The 20,786-nt window shown below is 42.0% G+C and overlaps 2 protein-coding genes across 7 annotated transcripts in view; one reads left to right on the top strand and one right to left on the bottom strand.

Moving 5' to 3' along the window:
• LOC124802753 (gastrula zinc finger protein XlCGF57.1-like) overlaps positions 1 to 19,600 on the bottom strand; it is a 249,541-nt gene extending 229,941 nt beyond the window's left edge. Inside the window, exon 1 of the mRNA XM_047263739.1 lies at positions 19,493 to 19,600. The gene's annotated coding sequence lies outside the window, so the exon portion shown is untranslated. The remainder of the gene's footprint in view (positions 1 to 19,492) is intronic.
• Positions 19,565 to 20,786, top strand: part of LOC124802754 (vesicle transport through interaction with t-SNAREs homolog 1B) — an 18,569-nt gene continuing 17,347 nt past the window's right edge. For 2 of the 6 annotated variants that reach the window (XM_047263744.1, XM_047263742.1), the window contains exon 1: positions 19,689 to 19,849. The gene's annotated coding sequence lies outside the window, so the exon portion shown is untranslated. The other 4 variants (XM_047263741.1, XM_047263740.1, XM_047263743.1 and 1 more) reach the window with 3 other exon arrangements.

Genomic DNA, 20,786 nt, shown 5'->3' on the forward strand with positions numbered 1-20,786 from the left:
GGTGTCCGCTATTCAGCAATAGCCATTTTCAACAATACGCCAGTAGCCTTAAAAAGCTTAACTAATAACAAAGTTCAGTTTGAGAAGAGTCTGAATGATTTATTGGTGGCCATCTCCCCCTACTCCACTGATGAACTTGTTAGCAGAACTGACTGACTTGTGCATGTTATTATTAATAGCATTTAATGTGAATATTGTGTGCAATCTGACTTTTGCACAAATTTTGTACAGTAACTGCGATCATTGTAAATAAGTGCTGCAGTTTATTATTATTACACTCCTGGAAATGGAAAAAAGAACACATTGACACCGGTGTTTCAGACCCACCATACCTGCTCCGGACATTGCAAGAGGGCTGTACAAGCAATGATCACACGCACGGCACAGCGGACACACCAGGAACCGCGGTGTTGGCCGTCGAATGGCGCTAGCTGCGCAGCATTTGTGCACCACCGCCGTCAGTATCAGCCAGTTTGCCGTGGCATACGGAGCTCCATCGCAGTCTTTAACACTGGTAGCATGCCGCGACAGCGTGGACGTGAACCGTATGTGCAGTTGACGGACTTTGAGCGAGGGCGTATAGTGCGCATGCGGGAGGCCGGGTGGACGTACCGCCGAATTGCTCAACACGTCGGGCGTGAGGTCTCCACAGTACATCGATGTTGTCGCCAGTGGTCGGCGGAAGGTGCACGTGCCCGTCGACCTGGGACCGGACCGCAGCGACGCACGGATGCACGCCAAGACCGTAGGATCCTACGCAGTGCCGTAGGGGACCGCACCGCCACTTCCCAGCAAATTAGGGACACTGTTGCTCCTGGGGTATCGGCGAGGACCATTCGCAACCGTCTCCATGAAGCTGGGCTACGGTCCCGCACACCGTTAGGCCGTCTTCCGCTCACGCCCCAACATCGTGCAGCCCGCCTCCAGTGGTGTCGCGACAGGCGTGAATGGAGGGACGAATGGAGACGTGTCGTCTTCAGCGATGAGAGTCGCTTCTGCCTTGGTGCCAATGATGGTCGTATGCGTGTTTGGCGCCGTGCAGGTGAGCGCCACAATCAGGACTGCATACGACCGAGGCACACAGGGCCAACACCCGGCATCATGGTGTGGGGAGCGATTTCCTACACTGGCCGTACACCACTGGTGATCGTCGAGGGGACACTGAATAGTGCACGGTACATCCAAACCGTCATCGAACCCATCGTTCTACCATTCCAAGACTGGCAAGGGAATTTGCTGTTCCAACAGGACAATGCACGTCCGCATGTATCCCGTGCCACCCAACGTGCTCTAGAAGGTGTAAGTCAACTGCCCTGGCCAGCAAGATCTCTGGATCTGTCCCCCATTGAGCATGTTTGGGACTGGATGAAGCGTCGTCTCATGCGGTCTGCACGTCCAGCACGAACGCTGGTCCAACTGAGGCGCCAGGTGGAAATGGGATGGCAAGCCGTTCCACAGGACTACATCCAGCATCTCTACGATCGTCTCCATGGGAGAAGCAGCCTGCATTGCTGCGAAAGGTGGATATACACTGTACTAGTGCCGACATTGTGCATGCTCTGTTGCCTGTGTCTATGTGCCTGTGGTTCTGGTCAGTGTGATCATGTGATGTATCTGACCCCTGGAATGTGTCAATAAAGTTTCCCCTTCCTGGGACAATGAATTCACGGTGTTCTTATTTCAATTTCCAGGAGTGTATTTTTTTATGTGATATGTGGTTACATTAGCCTAAGAACTATCGAATGCACCTAAGTGTATAGAACATTTAATATTTGGTAACAAGTTTTAAACTATATTTTTAAATGTAACCTTTTTTTTTTACCGATTCCAGATCCACCAGGGCAATTTCATTTGGGATCTGTGGAAGGTACATTAACATATCTGTTCTCATTTTGTAAATATCTATTGTGTAGTCTTATTTTCTGACATGTTGGAGCAACTGGAACAAAAAGTACATCTAGTCTAATCTAATCTTGGCATCTACCAATTTTTTTAAAGGTGAACCAACGTGCACACAGTAGTAGGAATTGGTTGGCTCCACATTCTGCTCCCCTGTAGACTCTGCAATCCTCCACCTTTGTACAATTACTTTCTTTCCCTATGGCATAATCAATTATAGATTGTGACTTCCTTGCAGGCTGTGTCCAGGTGTATTTATGGATCTCTTTGTGTTGGAAAAAGCCATTACATATCTTAAACTCGACTCAAGAATTGAAAAATTCTGTTAGTTACACAGAAAGTAACAGTGTTAATTGCAAAGCTGCACAACAAGAAGGCCTAATAATTTATTGTAATAGCACTCTGTATTCACATAAGATAAGTATCAAGCTGCAAATAGCCATAGTGTACAGGGGAGGCAAGGATCAGGAAAGCCTCAGGATTTTACACCCATCTCCCTAACCAACAATAATGAGGAGTTGTCTTCCACTGAAACTGAGACTCACTGCACCTGTTGGGAAACACACTGTGTCCTGTGTCAACAGGAGGCAAACGCAAATGGGTAAGGGTATATTCATTGTCAGCAGTTCAAATGTGTGGCAAATAATTGTACCTCTTTCACTGCTTTTTAAGAGTGCTTGAAACTCCATCACCTTGTTGCGAGTGCCTTGACAGTTAATTCTCTCACCTCCAGGAAGTATTTCTTTTTATTTCACTCTGATACTTCTGGGTATCCTACAGCTAATGTTATCTGGAGTGGATGGAGAAAGTAATCCAAAAAAATCTTGTATGCACCCCACACACATCAGCTAACTGGGTAGCAGCCTCTAATGTGTAGTTTACATCCGATCCATTTAGAGAGGCCGCAAGGGAGGGGAAGGAACAACAAATGCTCCCGTGGGTATGTCTGGGACATTAATTCAAAACGATGAATAGACTATTATGACAGCCACTAAGGGAACAGGTTGCAACCAACTGCAGACTGTGGTGCATGGTGGAACAAATTGTGCAGCTCTTAAGTCATACTTGGATCATTTGAGTGAATGGCAGAGGAGGTTGAGAATACTAGCATCGCTCATGGAGTTTCAACAAAGTTCACAATCTATAGTATTGTCTACAGAACATATTGTGGCCCCCAGGTTCCAAGCCAAGTGGAAGGCTTGAACTAGAGGCTACAAAAGTTCTTTGACAAGCTAGGCTGTGAGTTCCTAGACTGTGACTTCCTAGACTTACGAACCCTCTAAATGCGTCAGTAAATGCATTCACAACAAGTATTCTGACATACAGAATAAAATATCATTGGAACAGTCCTGGAAGTGCGTAGTGAAAGCTATCGCAATGAGCCGATTGCGGCATAGTTTAACCCGGCATGAGTGAGGTCGGGTATGTCATACCTGAGGTGTTTTGAAGTGCTGATTATTAAACGTCATTGTTGTCACACAAATCTTGCTGTCACAGTAGCTGGAGATAAGGGAGAGGGAGACAATATGCTGTGTTGAGTTTATTGTTGCGCCAGCATCAGAGGGAGATACACGTGTGCAAAGGTGGCTACGATATTTCACATCCGATCTCTTAGTCGGTGTTACATTTTTGGGCTGTCAGCAAGTTTATGAGATATATATAGCTATTTATAGTATACTTTGATTCTTTTTTATATTTTATATTTCTCAAGGTGTCTTATGAAGAAAAAGAACATCGGCTACAAGAACTACTAGAAGAAGTTTTAGAAAACTGTTCAAATGCTAGTTCCTATGACTCCGAGAGCAAAGAAGAGATTGACAAAGTTTCTCAAAGAAGTGAAGAAAATGATTCGGAGCAAGAGGGTATTTGTATGGTTTGGAAGAGCCAAAATCTGCATTATCAGCTCCTAGCCAGTCACCTGAGATATGTGGGATTTTTTATGGATCCAAAGATGGTACAAAATGGATGAAGGATTGTCCTAGGCAAATTGTTCATATTCGTTCCGAGAATATTATTACCAATTCTCCAGGTGTAAAAGGTGCTGCAAAACATGCCAAAACAGATACTGAATGTTGGAGCCTTTTTATAACAAACAGTATATTGAATACTGCACTTACACACACAAATTATCAAATAATGAATATCAGAGAAGATACCCAGAAAATAAAGAGCAGTACCACATGAACGATGCAAGTTTGGAGAATTTGAAGGCATTTATGGGAGTTTTGTATATAATGGGCCTAAACCACCCAAATAAACAAAACTAGAATGATTCATGGCGTACGGATGGTACTGGAGTTGAAAGCTTTTGACTACAATGTCACTGCAGAGGTTTTACTTTCTCCAAAATTGTTTGAGATTCAATGATAAGAGCATCCGGGACGAAAAGAAAAAGACTGACAATCTGGCTGCTATAAGAGATATTTTTGATAATTCTGTTGAAAATATTCAACAACACTATATGCCGTGTGAAAACCTTACTACTGATGAGATGCTGTGATCTTTCAGAGGGAGATGTCCTTTCCATGTACACACGCCAAACAAACCAGCCAAATATGGCATAAACTACAGGGTGTTTATAAATGAATATCGGAGTTTTAACATTTTGTAATATTTATTTACATTAAACTTACAGTTATAAATGGTATTTCAAATGAAAGAGCAACTCAAACACTTTTACCAAGAACCTTATAAATGTTCAATGTGAGCACCATTTGTCACACAGCACACATCAAGTCTATTTACCCATATACCCAAGTGCTGGATAGGCCGGAAGGGGCCCATTGACAAGGCTTGCTTTGCATGGCCTCCACATTAACCTGACCTAACGCCATGCAATTTTTTCCTTTGGGGCTTCATCAAGGATCATGTGTATGTGCCTCCACTACCAGCAGACCTCCCTGAATTAAGAAACTGGATTGAGGCAGCTGTTTCTAAATCACTGAAGACACACTTATCAATGCTTGGGAAGAACTCAGCTATAGACTTGATGTGTGCTGTGTGACAAATTGTGCTCACATTGAACATTTATAAGGTTGTTGGTAAAACTGTTTGAGTTGCACTTTCATTTGACATACGATTTATAACTGTTAGTTTAATATAATAAATATTATAAAGTGTTAAAACGCCAATATTCATTTATAAACACCCTGTATATGCTCTTGTAGATGTGAAGACATTCTATATCCTACAACTGGAAGAATACTCAGGAAAACAACCACCAGGACCTTACCAGCTTAGTGATAAAGCATATGATACTGTAAACCGTGTACTGGAGCCAATAAGAAAAACAAATAGGAATTCAACATTCGATAATTGGTTTACTAGTTACCCCCTTATGATCCATCTCTTGAAAGAACATTCACTGACTTCTGTCGGCACAGTCTGTAAAAACAAGAAAAGTGTACCAGAGATTTTAAAAAAAGGAATAGAAGTAGTATATAGTTCTCGATTTGGGTTCCAGAATAACGTTACACTGGTGTCCTACGTACCTAAAAAAAATAAAGTTGTGCCGGTTATCTCAACTTTACAACCGTTGGTTGCGAAAGCTTGAAATTTTGTGTGTGTGTTTCTTTATTGTGTCTATCTACCAGCACTTTCCCGATTGGTAAGTCATGGAATCTTTGTTTTTAATATATTTTTCCCAAGTGGAATGCTTCTTTCTATTTTATATATATATATATATAAAACAAAGATGATGTGACTTACCAAATGAAAGTTCTGGCAGGTCGACAGACACACAAACAAACACAAACATACACACTAAATTTTTTTTTTTTGTGTAATGGTTCAGGGATTCCGGACTGGAGCAGATTCGTTTGCCACAAAGACCTAGGCTGCAGGGAAGGTACCATTTGATGTGGAATGGGTGGTAGCTGTCATAATGGAGGTACTGTTGCTTGTTGGTGGGCTTGATGTGGACGGACGTGTGAAGCTGCCCATTGAACAGATGGAGGTCAACGTCAAGGAAAGTGGCATGGGATTTGGAGTAGGACCAGGTGAATCTGATGGAGCCAAAGGAGTTGAGGTTGGAGAGGAAATTCTGGAGTTCTTCTTCACTGAGAGTCCAGATCATGAAGATGTCATCAACAAATCTGTACCAAACTTTGGGTTGGCAGGCCTGGGTAACCAAGAAGGCTTCCTCTAAGCGACCCATGAGTAGGTTGGCATACGAGGGGGCCATCCTGGTACCCATGGCTGTTCCCTTTAATTGTTGGTATGTCTGACCTTCAAAAGTGAAGAAGTTGTGGGTCAGGATGAAGCTGGCTAAGGTAAAGAGGAAAGAGGTTTTAGGTAGGGTGGCAGGTGTTCGGCGTGAAAGGAAGTGCTCCATCACAGCGAGGCCCTGGACGTGCGGAATATTTGTGTATAAGGAAGTGGCATCAATGGTTACAAGGATGGTTTCCGGGAGTAACAGACCGGGTAAGGATTCCAGGCGTTCGAGAAAGTGGTTGGTGTCTTTGATGAAGGATGGGAGACTGCATGTAATGAGTTGAAGGTGAACCACAACACCCCAATTCAGTAGTTAACCTTTCCTCCAAACCTCTCTCCCAATCCGTAACCTCTGTCCTATCCAAAGGCCTCACCTTCAGCCCCACTCCCAGATTCAACCAAACAGCCCTCGTCAAAGATTTACTGTCCTACACTCGTACTCTCTACTGGAAATATCACTTTGCCATGAAGAAAAATGATCCTAATCCTACTCCTAATGATCCAACTCCCCAAGACACTATCCAAATTGAACCCTGCCTGGAACAGTTCCGTCCTCCGTCACAGCGGAACCCACTTCCTCTTCCTCAAAATCACCCTCTCCAAACCTTCCAGGAATTTCTGACTTCCAGCCATGCCTCTCAATCCTTCTTAAAAAACCTTAATCCTACTCCCAACATCACCACTGCTGAAGCCCAAGCTATCCGTGATCTGAAGGCTGATCGTTCCATCGTCGTTCTTCCGGCGGACAAGGGTTCCACGACCGTGGTACTTGATCGTCGGGAGTATGTGACTGAGGGACTGTGTCAGCTTTCAGACAACACCACATACAAATTTTGCCAAGGTAATCCCATTCCTGAGGTCCAGGCAGAGCTTCAAGGAATCCTCAGAACCTTAGGCCCCCTACAAAACCTTTCACCTGACTCCATCAACCTCCTGACCCCACCGATACCCCGCACCCCTACCTTCTACCTTCTTCCTAAAATTCACAAACCCAATCATCCCGGCCGTCCCATTGTAGCTGGTTACCAAGCCCCCACAGAACGTATCTCTGCCTACGTAGATCAACACCTTCAACCCATTACGTGCAGTCTCCCATCCTTCATCAAAGACACCAACCACTTTCTCGAACGCCTGGAATCCTTACCCAGTCTGTTACCCCCGGAAACCATCCTTGTAACCATTGATGCCACTTCCTTATACACAAATATTCCGCACATCCAGGGCCTCGCTGCAATGGAGCACTTCCTTCCACGCCGATCACCTGCCACCCTACCTAAAACCTCTTTCCTCATTACCTTAGCCAGCTTCATCCTGACCCACAACTTCTCCACTTTTGAAGGCCAGACATACCAACAATTAAAGGGAACAGCCATGGGTACCAGGATGGCCCCCTCGTACGCCAACCTATTCATGGGTCGCTTAGAGGAAGCCTTCTTGGTTACCCAGGCCTGCCAACCCAAAGTTTGGTACAGATTTATTGATGACATCTTCATGATCTGGACTCACAGTGAAGAAGAACTCCAGAATTTCCTCTCCAACCTCAACTCCTTTGGCTCCATCAGATTCACCTGGTCCTACTCCAAATCCCATGCCACTTTCCTTGACGTTGCCCTCCATCTGTCCAATGGCCAGCTTCACACGTCCGTCCACATCAAACCCACCAACAAGCAACAGTACCTCCATTATGACAGCTGCCACCCATTCCACATCAAACGGTACCTTCCCTACAGCCTAGGTCTTCGTGGCAAACGAATCTGCTCCAGTCCGGAATCCCTAAACCATTACACCAACAACCTGAAAACAGCTTTCATCACATCCCGCAACTACCCTCCCAACCTGGTACAGAAGCAAATAACCAGAGCCACTTCCTCATCCCCTCCAACCCATAACCTCCCACAGAAGAACCACAAAAGTGCCCCACTTGTGACAGGATACTTTCCGGGACTGGATCAGACTCTGAATGTGGCTCTCCAGCAGGGATACGACTTCCTCATATCCTGCCCTGAAATGAGATCCACCCTTCATGAAATCCTCCCCACTCCACCAAGAGTGTCTTTCTGCCGTCCACCTAACCTTCGTAACCTCTTAGTTCATCCCTATGAAATCCCCAAACCACCTTCCTTACCCTCTGGCTCCTACCCTTGTAACCGCCCCCCGGTGTAAAAACCTGTCCCATGCACCCTCCCACCACCACCTACTCCAGTTCTGTAACCGGGAAAGTGTACACGATCAAAGGCAGAGCCACGTGTGAAAGCACCCACGTGATTTACCAACTGACCTGCCTACACTGTGAAGTTTTCTATGTGGGAATGACCAGCAACAAACTGTCCATTCGCATGAATGGACACAGGCAGACAGTGTTTGTTGGTAATGAGGATCACCCTGTGGCTAAACATGCCTTGGTGCACAGCCAGCACATCTTGGCACAGTGTATACCGCCCGGGTTATCTGGATACTTCCCACTAACACCAACCTGTCAGAACTCCGGAGATGGGAACTTGCCCTTCAGTATATCCTCTCTTCTCGTTATCCGCCAGGCCTCAACCTCCGGTAATTTCAAGTTGCTGCCACTCATACCTCACCTGTCTTTCAACAACATCTTTGCCTCTTTACTTCCGCCTTGACTGACATTTCTGCTCAAACTCTTTGCCTTTACAAATGTCTGCTTGTGTCTGTGTATGTGCGGATGGATATGTGTGTGGTCCTTTTTTTCCCCCTAAGGTAAGTCTTTCCACTCTCGGGATTGGAATGACTCCTTACCCTCTCCCTTAAAACCCACATCCTTTCGTCTTTCCCTCTTTCCTGACGAAGCAACCATTGGTTGCGAAAGCTAGAATTTTGTGTGTATGTTTGTGTGTCTATAGACCTGCCAGCGCTTTTGTTTGGTAAGTCTTTTCATCTTTATATATATCTGTGTGTGTGTGTGTGTGTGTGTGTGTGTGTGTGTGTGTGTGTGTGTGTGTGTGTGTGTGTGTGTGTGTGTGTGTGTGTGTGTGTGTGTGTGTGTGCTGAATGAAACACATTTGGCTGGGCTGCCAAGAGAGCACTGCATGAAATTTTTAGTAACTGCCACAGCAAAATATTATCAAAAGGTCCTTCATAAAAACCAAGGCAATAGGGGTTTTATATAAAGGTTTATAGTGGTACCAAAGATAGTATCCAGACACTAACAGTGATATAGGAACTAAAATTACAGGTAGGAGATTAAAAGTAAAAATGCTTCACTCTGTTTCCATATGTTCTTTTACAAAGGAAAACCCAGGAGTAATGTTCCAATTTCATTCTCGTGTTGTTGTTGTATTCACTCCACACTACTCTATCCTGTGCAAGTCTCTTCATCTACGAGTAACTACTGCCACTTACAGCCTTCTGAATCTGCTTAGTGTATTCATCTCTTGGCCACCCTCTATGATTTTTACCCTCCATGCTGCCCTCCAATACTAAATTAGTGATCCCTTGATGCCTCAGAATGTGTCACCAACCAATACCTTCTTCTAGTCAAGTTGCGCCACAAATTCCTTTTCTCCCCTATTCTGTTTAGTACCTCCTCATTGGTTATGTGATCTACCCATCTAATCTTCAGCATTCTTCTGTAGCACCACAGTTCAAAAGCTTCTGTTCTCTCCTTGTCTAAACTGTTTATCATCCACGTTTCACTTCCATACATGGCTACACGCCACACAAATACTTCCTGACAATTAACTCTAAACTCAATGTTAACAAATTTCTCTTCTTCAGAAACTCTTTCCTTGCCATCACCAGTCTACATTTTATATCCTCTCTACCTCGGCCATCATCAGTTATTTTGTTGCCCAAACAGCAAAATTCATCTACTACTTTAAGTGTCTCATTTCCTAATTTAATTCCCTCAGCATCACATGATTTAATTTGACTGCATTCCATTATCCTCATTTTGCTTTTGTTGATGTTCATCTTATATCCTGCTTTCAAGACACTGTCCATTTGTTCAACTGTTATTCCAAGTCCTTTGCTGTCTCCGAACATTACAAGGTCATTGGCAAACCTTTTATTTCTTCCCCCTCAATTTTAATTCCTACTCCAAATTTTTCTTTCATTTCCTTTACTGCTTGCTTAATATACAGATTGAATAACACTGGAGATAGGCTACAGTCCTTTCTCACTTGCTTCTCAACCACTGCTTCCCTTCCGTAACCTTCGACACTTATAACTGCCATCTGATTTCTGTACAAACTGTAAATAACCTTTTGCTCCCTGTATTTTATCGCTCCTACCTTCAGAATTTGAAAGAGAGTGTTCCAGTCAACACTGTCAAAGTCCACCCCTGGTAGCTGAGTGGTCAGTGCGACAGACTGTCAATCCTAAGGGCCCGGGTTCGATTCCCGGCTGGGTCGGAGATTTTCTCCGCTCAGGGACTGGGTGTTCTGTTGTCATCATCATCATCATCATCATCATCATTTCATCCCCATCGACGTGCAAGCCGCCTAAGTGGTGCCAAATCGGAAGACTTTCACCAGGCGAATGGTCTATCCTACGGGAGGCCCTAGTCACATGACATTTACATTTTAACACAGTCAAAAGCTTCCTCTAAGTCTACAAATGCTATAAACGTAGGTTTCCCTTTTCTTAACCTATCTTCTAAGATAAGTCTTAGGGTCAGTATTGTCTCACGAGTTAATACATTTCTATGGAATGCAAACTGATCTTCCCCAGGATCATCTGCTACCAGTTTTTCCATTCATCTGTAAAGAATTCATGTTATTATTTTGCAGCCGTGACTTAGTAAACTGATGGTTCGCTAACTTTCACTCCTGTCAGCACCTGCTTTCTTTGGAATTGGAATTATTATATTCTTCTTGAAGTCTGAAGGTATTTTGCCTGTCTCATACGTCTTGCTCACCAGATGGAAGAATTTTGTCATGGCTGGCTCTCCCAAGGCTATCGGTAGTAGTTATAACAGAATGTTGTCTACTCCCAGGGTCTTGTTTCACCTTAGGTCTTTCGGTGTTCTGTCGAATGCTTCATGCAGTATCATACCTCCTATCTCATCTTCATCTACGTCATCTTCCATTTCCATAATATTGCCCTCATGTACATCGCCCTTGCACAGACCCTCTATATACTTCTTCCATCTTTCTGCTTTCCCTTCTTTGCTTAGGACTGGTTTTTCACCAGAAATCTTGATATTCATACATGTGGTTCTCTTTTCTCCAGAGGTCTCTTTAATTTCCCTACACGCCAGCATCTGTCTTACCCCCAGTAAAATATGCTTCTATATCCTTACATTTGTACTCTAGCCATCAGGAATCGCTTAGCCATTTTGTACTTCCTGCCGATCTCATTTTTGAGACATTCTTATTCTTTTTCGCCTGCTTCATTTACTGCATTTTATATTTTCTCCTTTCATCAATTAAATTTGATATCTCTTGTGTTAGCCAAGGATTTCTACTAGCCCTCATCTTTTTACCTTCTTGATCCTCTGCTATCTTCACTATTTCATCTAGCATAGCTACCCAGTCTTCTTCTACAGTATTCCTTTCCCCTGTTCTTGTCAGTTACTCCCTAATGCTCTCTCTAAAACTCTCTACAACCTCTAAGACAATCATTATTGACAAAATTATTTAATCAGATACATAAAAACTTTACTCACCAAGCAGGGGCAGAACACACACATAAAGGACTGCTGTGATTGGCAAGCTTTCGGAACCAGTGGCTCCTACTCCAGGCAGAAGGTTTGAAGGAGAAAGAAGAAGAGTCAAGGAAAAGGACTGGAGAGGTCTAGGAAAATGAGTAGATTTTGGGAAAGTCACCCACAACTGTGGGTCAGGGGAGATTTAATAAGTGTGAGAAGCTATGTGCACAATATGTGACAGACGTGAGAGGGGATGATGAAAAATAGACGGGAAAGACAATGAAAGATGTAGAAAATTAAAATGGAGTGAAGCAAAGAGTAGTTACAGTGAAGAACAGCTGAGACGGAAGAAATTAATGCAGGTAAGAACCAAGGAGGAGTTCTGAGAAACTGGTGTCTGGGGGTTAGAATCAAGATGGCACGTGTGGTGAAACAGACACCAAGGTTACGTATGTCATGTTGTAGAGCATGCGAGTTGCCAGTATATACTCTCAGCCTGTGTTCACTCATCCTAGTTGATAATTTGGTGGTAGTCATGCCAATGTGGAAGGCTGAACAGTGTTTACATAATAGCTGGTATATGACATGTAACTTCATAGGTGGCTCTCCTTTTTAAAGTATATGTTTTGCCAATTACAGGGCTATTGCAGGTGCCGGTAGGAGGGTGCATAGGGCAAGTCTTGCAGTGGGGACCGTTGCAGGAATAGGAGTCACAGGGTAGGCAGATGGGTGCAGAAGGAGCATAGGGTCTGACAAGAATATTGCGGAGATTGGGAGGGCAACGGAAAGCTATTGCTTTACAGCAGTACACCAACATTCTCACTTCAGCCTTCACTGCACATAATTATCTCTCCAGCTTCGTTAAAAAGAAAATTTCCTGAGCCATCACATCTAATCCTGGTACTGCCGATTCCTCCACAAAACAGCTTTCGAGCACACCATTGGTGATTCAGTGTTATCCTGGTCTGGAATGTGTTAACCAGCTACTTCGACAGGGCCATGACTTCCTAAAATCATGCCCTGAAATGAGATCCATTCTGTCGGAAATTTTGTCCACCACACCTAGAATAGCTTTCTGCCACCCTCCCAATCTCTGTAATATTCTTGACACACCCTATGCTCCTGCACCCATCTCCCTACCCTATGGCTCCTACCCCTGTGACCATCCCCACTGCAAGACTTGACCTATGCACCCTCCCTACCACCACCTATAATAGCCTTGTAACTGCAAAACATACACTATCAAGGGGAGAGCCACCTGTAAAATCACATCATATACCAGCTATTATGTGAACACTGTTCAGCCTTCTACATCGGCATGACTACCACCAAATTATCAACGAGGATGAGTGGGCATAGGCAGAGTGTATATACTGGCAACTCGCAATATTGTGTTGCAGAGCATGCTCTACATGACACTCGTGACCTAGGTGCCTATTTCGCCACACGCGCCATCTGGATTCTAGCCTCCAGACACCAGTTTCTCAGAACTCTGCAGGTGGGAACTAGCACTACATGTCCTTAGTTCTCGCCACCCTCTTGGCATTAATTTACGTTAATTTCTTCCGTCTCAGCTTTTCTTCACTGAAACTACTATTTGCTTCACTCCGTTATAGTTTTCTACAGCTTTCATTGTCTTTCCCATCTATTTTTCACTGTCCCTTCCCACCTCTGTTATGTACTATGCATTTAGCTTTTCACGTTTATTAACTTGTGCACGGTGTTTTAGTAGTAACCTCTGTCTTGCATATTTCCCTACCATCCACCTTTAAGCTCTCAGGTTTTCAAATCCTGTCCAATGCAGCCCCCAACAATCAATCTTTCCTTCTCATCCCTTACAATAAGTCTCCTCTCATCCACAGTTTTGGGTGGCTTTCCCAAAATCTACCCATTTTTCCTAGACCTCTCCAGTCCTTTTCCTTCACCCTTCTTCCTTCCCCTTCAACCCTTCTGCCTGAAGGAGGAGCCACTGGCTCCGAAATCTTTCCAGTCACAACAGTCTTCTATGTATGTGTTCTGCCACTGCTTGGTGAGTAGATTTTTTATCTATCCAATTAAATAATCTCTACAACCTCTGCTTCTTTCAGTTTATCCAAGTCCCATCTCCTTAAATTCTTACCTTTTTGCAGTTTTAATCTACAGTTTATAACCAAAAAATTGTGGTCAGGGCCCTTACTGCCTCTGGAAATGACTTACAATTTAAAACCTGGTTCCTATATCTCTATCGTACCATTATATAATCAATCTGAAACCTTCCAGTGTCTCCAGGTCGCTTCCATGTATACAGCCTTCTTTCATTTCTTAAACCAAGTACTAGTGATGATTACATTAGGCTCTGTGCAAAATTCTACAAGGTGGCTTCCTCTTTCATTCCTCAGCCCCATTCCATATTCACCTACTACTTTTCCTTCTCTTCCTTTTCCTACTACCGAATTCCAGTCCCCCATTACTATTAGATTTTCATCTCCCTTCACTATATGAATAATTTATTTTATATCATCATACATTTCTTCATTCGTTCATCATATGGGGAGCTAGTTGGCATATAAACTTGTACTACTGTGATAGGCGTGGGCTTCGGGTCTATCTTTGTTACAGTAATGCATTTGCTATGCTGTTTGTAATAGCTTATCCGTGTTCCTATTTTTTTTTTTTTTTTCATTATTCAACCTAGTCCTGCATTACCCCTCTCTGATTTTAAATTTATAACCCTGTATTCACCTGACCAGAAGACCTGTTTCTCCTGCCACTGAACTTCACTAAACCTCACTATATCTTTAAACTTTAACCCATCAATTTCCCTTTCTAAATTTTGTAGCCTGCCTGTCCAGTTACGGAATCGGACATTCCACGCTCCGATCCATAGAATGCCAGTTTTGTTTCTCCTTATAATGACACCCTCCTGAGCAGTCCCCGTCCAGAGATCCCAATGAGAGACTTTTTTACCTCTGTGATATTTTACCCAAGAGGATGCCATAATCATTTAATGATCCACTAAAGCTGCATGCCCTTGGGAAAAATTATGGCTTTAGTTTCCCCTAGCTTTCAGCCATTCGCAATATCAGCACACCAAGGCCATTTTGATTGATGTTACAAGGCCAGTTCATTCCATCATACAGACTGGTGCGAAACTGCAAAAAGGTTGGAATTTAAGGAGATGGGACCTGGATAAATTGACAGAACCAGAGGTTGTAGAGAATTTCAGGGAGAACATTAGGGAACGATTGACGAGATTGGGGAAAGAAATACAGTAGAAGAAGAATGGGTAGCTTTGAGAGATGAAATAGTGAAGGCAGCAGAGGATCAAGTAGGTAAAAAGACGAGGGCTAATAGAAATCCTTGGGTAACAGAAGAGATATTGAATTTAACTGATGAAAGGAGAAAATACAAAAATGCAGTAAATGAAGCAGGCAAAAATGAATACAAACGTCTCAAAAATGAGATCGACAGGAAGTGCAAAATGGCTAAGCAGGGTTGGCTAGTGGACAAACAAGGATGTAGAAGCATGTATCACTAGGGGTAAGATAGATACTGCCTACAGGAAAATTAAAAAGACCTTTGGCGAAAAAAGAACCACTTGCATGAATATCAAGAGCTCAGATGGAAACCCAGTTCTAAGCAAAGAAGGGAAAGCAGAAAGGTGGAAGTAGTATATAGAGGGTCTGTACAAGGGCGATGTTCTTGAGGATAATTTTATAGAAATGGAAGAGGAGGTAGAAGAAGATGTAATGGAAGACATGATACTGCGTGAAAAGTTGACAAAGCACTGAAAGACTAAGTCGAAACAAGGTCCCGGGAGTAGACAACATTTCATTAGAACCACTGACAGCCTTCGGAGAGCCAGTCCTGACAAAACTCTACCATCTGGTGAGCATGATGTACGACACAGGCGAAATATCCTCAGACTTCGAGAAGAATATAATAATTCCAATCCCAAAGAAAGCAGGTGTTGACAGATGTGAAAATTACCGAACTATCAGCTTAATAAGTCACAGTTTGGGGGGGGGGGGGGGGGGGGGGAAACGCAAATTCTTTACAGACGAATGGAAAAACTGGTAGAAGCCGACCTCAGGGAAGATCAGTTTGGACTCCGCAGAAATATTGGAACACGTGAGGCAATACTGACCCCTACGACTTATCTCAGAAAATATATTAAGGAAAGGCAAACCCATTTTTCTGTCATTCATAGACTTAGAGAAAGCTTTTGACAATGTTGACTGGAATACTCTCTTTCAAATTCTGAATGTGGCAGGGGTAAAATACAGGGAGCGAAAGGCTATTTACAATTTGTATAGAAACCAGATGGCAGTTATAAGAGTCGAGGGACACGAAAGGGAAGCTGTGGTTGGGAAGGGAGTGAGACAGGGTTGTAGTCTCTGCCTGATGTTATTCAATCTGTATATTGAGCAAGCAGTAAAGGAAACTAAAGAAAAATTCAAAGTAGGTGTTAAAATCCATGGAGAAGAAATAAAAACTTTGAGGTTCGCCAATGACATTGTAATTCTGTCTGAGACAGCAAAGGACTTGGAAGAGCAGCTGAACGGAATGGACAGTGTCTTGAAAGGAGGATATAAGATGAATATCAACAAAAGCAAAACGAGGATATTGGAATGTAGTCGAATTAAGTCAGGTGATGCTGAGAGAATTAGATTAGGAAATGAGACACTTAATGTAGTAAAGGAGTTTTGCAATTTGGGGAGCAAAATAACTGATGATGGTCGAAGTAGAGAGGATATAAAATGTAGACTGGCAACAGCAAGGAAAGTGTTTCTGAAGAAGAGAAATTTGTTAACATCGAGTATGGATTAAAGCGTCAGGAAGCCGTCTCTGAAAGTATTTGTATGGAGTGTAGCCATGTATGGAAGTGAAACGTGGACGATAAATAGTTTGGACAAGAAAAAAATAGAAGCTTTCGAAATGTGGTGCTGCAGAAGAATGCTGAAGATTAGATGGGTAGATCACATAACTAATGAGGTGGTATTGAATAGAATTGGGGAGAAGAGGAGTTTGTGGCACAACATGACTAGAAGAAGGGATCGGTTGGTAGGACATGTTCTGAGGCATCAAGGGATCACCAATTTAATATTGGAGGGCAGCGTGGAGGGTAAAAATCGTAGAGGGAGATCAAGAGATGAATACACTAAGCTGATTCACAAAGATGTAGGTTGCAGTAGGTACTGGGAGATGAAGAAGCTTGCACAGGATACAGTAGCATGGAGAGCTGCATCAAACCAGTCTCAGGGCTGAAGACCACAACAACAACAATCTCGTTAACAAAGCACTGTGCTCAGAGGTTGGAAGAGTGCGTGGGCCACACCCATCTACAAGTAGAGCAGCAGAACTGATCCAAAAAACTACCATCCAGTATCATTGTCAGGTATTTGTTGTAGACTCTCAGAACACATTCTAAGCCCAGTTCTAATGAAATGCTTTGAACTAAATGACCTCCTCCTTGACAAACGGCAATGAACTCTGCAAATATTGAATATGTGAGACCTAATATGAGCTTTTGTAATGTGATGTATCCCAAAAGCTATGGACCAATACAGTCAGATACAATGCTTCTTGAATTCCAAAATGCATCTGACTCAGTAATCAGGCATAAACTTATCAAAAGTACAATGATCACGTGGAGTATCAAGTGAGACTTGTAACGGGACTGAGGATTTATTGATGGGTGGTGGGGTGGACACAGTATGTTATCTTGAATGGACCGTCATCGACAGATGGGAAAGTAACTTCAGGTGTGCCTCAGGGAAGTGTGCTGGGAACATTAAGGAGTCACAGCTGGAATCAGTCAATCATACAAATACCCTTCTGAAACAATCTGCAGGGATATGAAATGGAACAATCACATGGTTTCAGTTGTAGGTGAAGCAGGTGCCTGACTGCAATTGACTGGTAGAATACTAGGGAAATGCAGTCAGTCTACAAAGGAAACTGGATACAAAACACTTGCGCAATACAGCGTAAGTGTGAGAGACTCATACCATATAGGACTATCAAAGGCTAGTGAATGGACACAAAGAAGGGCAGCACAATTGCCGCATGTTTGACACACGAATGTGACGGAGATGCTGAAAGAACTGAACTGGCACATGCTTGAAAGTAGATGCAAACTAATCTGTGAAAAGCTACTTTTTTAAGTAATCTCTGCCATGCCCTAATAAGTGATTGTCATTAAACAGCAGGTTTTTTTCCACGTTAGCAGCCCTCATTCAAACTTACTTAATTAATGTAGTTCATAAAGTTTTCATTTCAATTACCTTTTAATTCCTTTTATTTCTCTGTATAGAAGTGTCATTGTCAAAATGCCTGTTAGATGATTTTTTTGTAGTTCTACAAGTCATCACTGTGTAGGTCCCACTATGTGCATGTAACGAGATTTCCAAAGTACAAAAGTAAACTATCTTGCGTTTTCATTTTGTTACGATTATCAGAATCTTACTTGCATTGCTGTATTCACATTTTGAATTTTCATAATACTCCAAAACATTTCAACAAAAGGCAAAGATAGCTCTAAATGACAAACAATAGAAAATCCAGGATTGAATGTAACAATATTATGAAAAGGGAAGTTGCAACTCACCATATAGGAGACGTGCTGAATCGCAGATAGACACAACAAAAAGAATGTCTCAAAGCTTTCGGCCTTGGTCAACAATACACACACTATTGTTGACTAAGGTCTTACCTGCCGAAAACTTTATTGTGACATTCTTTTTGTTGTGCCATGCCTAGCATGTCTGCTACATAGTGAGTAGCACCTTTCCTTATCATTACCTATCGTCAGGTATTTAGAAATAAGCACTAACGTTCCTGACTTTCATTTATATCAAAATGTATGATTTTTTATTAAACATAAATAAGAATATACATGCATACTATGAGAAATCACACAGGACATCTTTTAAATCTGTTGCCATACTGTTTTTCACAAAGTAATCTTAGGTTTATTTCCGAAACTAAATATATTCTTAGAAGAAATACCAATTCTGAACTATTAAAATTGAAAGCACACGAACAGTATATAACAAATTCATTTTCACATCATGATCATTAAATTCTGAAATATAATGCAATTTCTTCCGTAATGTTTAAAATGCAATCCTGTCTTCGCCTTCTAGAGGTACCTAGCGCCATGTATTTCACTGCAAGAAAACAGGCCTTTTTTTTTAACTTCCTACTACTGTACTATACAGAATGTGAACAATTACAGATGAACTTATCCATAAATCGAATAAAAGATATTTTTGGAAAGAGTAGGTTTATTTCATGTTCTCTCTGTTACAGCAAGAAAGCGTGATACTAATCATCGTTTTATAAGTATTTGAAATAATTATTACGCGAGTACAACGGCATTACATCTTTAGAAAGTACGTTTACTATTTAGCAAAGCTCTCCACAGAACAGTTTAAAAGCCCTTCCATGTTCCACCAGCGAATGGAATGAAATAGGTTCTCAAATACACAAATCCATGAGTTTCTCTGGGTCACACAACAGAAAAACACGTTGTATGAGAAACTTTTATCAAACGCAACACATCTTTCGTTTCAAAATAAACACTGCTTGTTTGCTAGCATCACAACTCAAACTGTCTTGAATATTGTATAACTTAAAGGCGCTGAAGGTAGGGATTATTTCTTTGGACTGGAGTTCGTTTGCTACAACCCATTTCTTTCGCGAAATGGAACTAAATGAAATTGTATAAAAATTACAACGGATGGAAATGGGCAGCACAAACATTTATTTGTTGTGCAATATACTTACAGTTCATTGTAGGTGTCAAATCTTAAATTCTAAGTGAAAATTGAAAACTCAGTTTCCACGCCCCTGATAAGTCGTCAACCTCAGCGTCACCATTACAACACAAGAAAGCTACATTTCAGGGGCGAAGATATGCATAGCGGGGAGCGTGGGGAGCTCACTGTGACACTAGATTTTGCTTTTTTGTAGACAGGTGTGGATTTAAAAATTGGCTTGCAGTTTTAGTAATGAAACATTAATTTAGTTCGTTCCAACACGCATTATAAGTGCGAGTTACAGTGATGTTCCTCAATTAAAGACGCTGTCATTCATAGAGATTATTTGTTACGGTTCTCATGAATGATTGCAGATGATTCAGTGGTGAGCAAGTACAACAAAAATATTTTGAACTGAAAATTTTCCTAATCCGGAATATGCGTTATAAGTGATGAACGGAACGGAATAAGCCTTGATGATTACATGACATGAAAATTGCTTCAATTTGAAGAGTGAGTGTTATTTATAGACTGTCAAGTTAGCGAGACGATAGACTACAGTAAACAGGTGTCAGATAATGTGAGAATTAAAAGATTTTAGACACACACACTTACATACACAGCTAGTCTGTAGAGATTCTTATGCTAGTAGACACGAATGCTTGAGAAGTCCAGTTTTACCTGTTCGTAAGAACAGTCCGCCACAAGCATTGTGTCATATTTGAAATGCTGAATTGTGTATGATACACAAAAGTTCCTTACGATGCCTTCATTTATCTATTTTCAAATATTCAAATTCGTTGTCAACGCTCACAAATATAATTCTTAGATGACCGTTCCAGTACTCAATCCGATGTGCCGTTGAGTAATGTGAAGATATTAGAATAATACATTCCAAAATGTAGCTATGTATGTGTTAAGACAATTTTCGTGGAGAAAAGAGTAAAACGCTTCCCAAAAATTGCCAATCTGTGCGCCATACAACAGCGGTCAGAACGAAAATCCATATTAATTTAATCAAGACAGTATTCAATATTCTTTGTATTACTTGTAGAAGCAGGTCATCACCAAAAGCTTTCAGTATAATTTAATACCAGGAAATTCAGCAATAAATGTAAAGAGTATTGATGTAAATTTGTCCAATCTTGCCAACTTAAGGTATTTTATCATATTCCTAGGCTCGTCACTTAAAGCTGATTCTTGAAACTTTGTAAGTGAATTTGTACTGAATAGTTTGTGTCTGCCTAAAAGCATCTGGTATTTGTTCTTTTAGTGTCCCTATGATGCTCTCCTATGGGTGAAACCGTCCTGTGACAAGCCAT

This window comes from Schistocerca piceifrons, chromosome 6 (assembly GCF_021461385.2).
Source record: "Schistocerca piceifrons isolate TAMUIC-IGC-003096 chromosome 6, iqSchPice1.1, whole genome shotgun sequence".
Taxonomy (NCBI): domain Eukaryota; kingdom Metazoa; phylum Arthropoda; class Insecta; order Orthoptera; family Acrididae; genus Schistocerca; species Schistocerca piceifrons.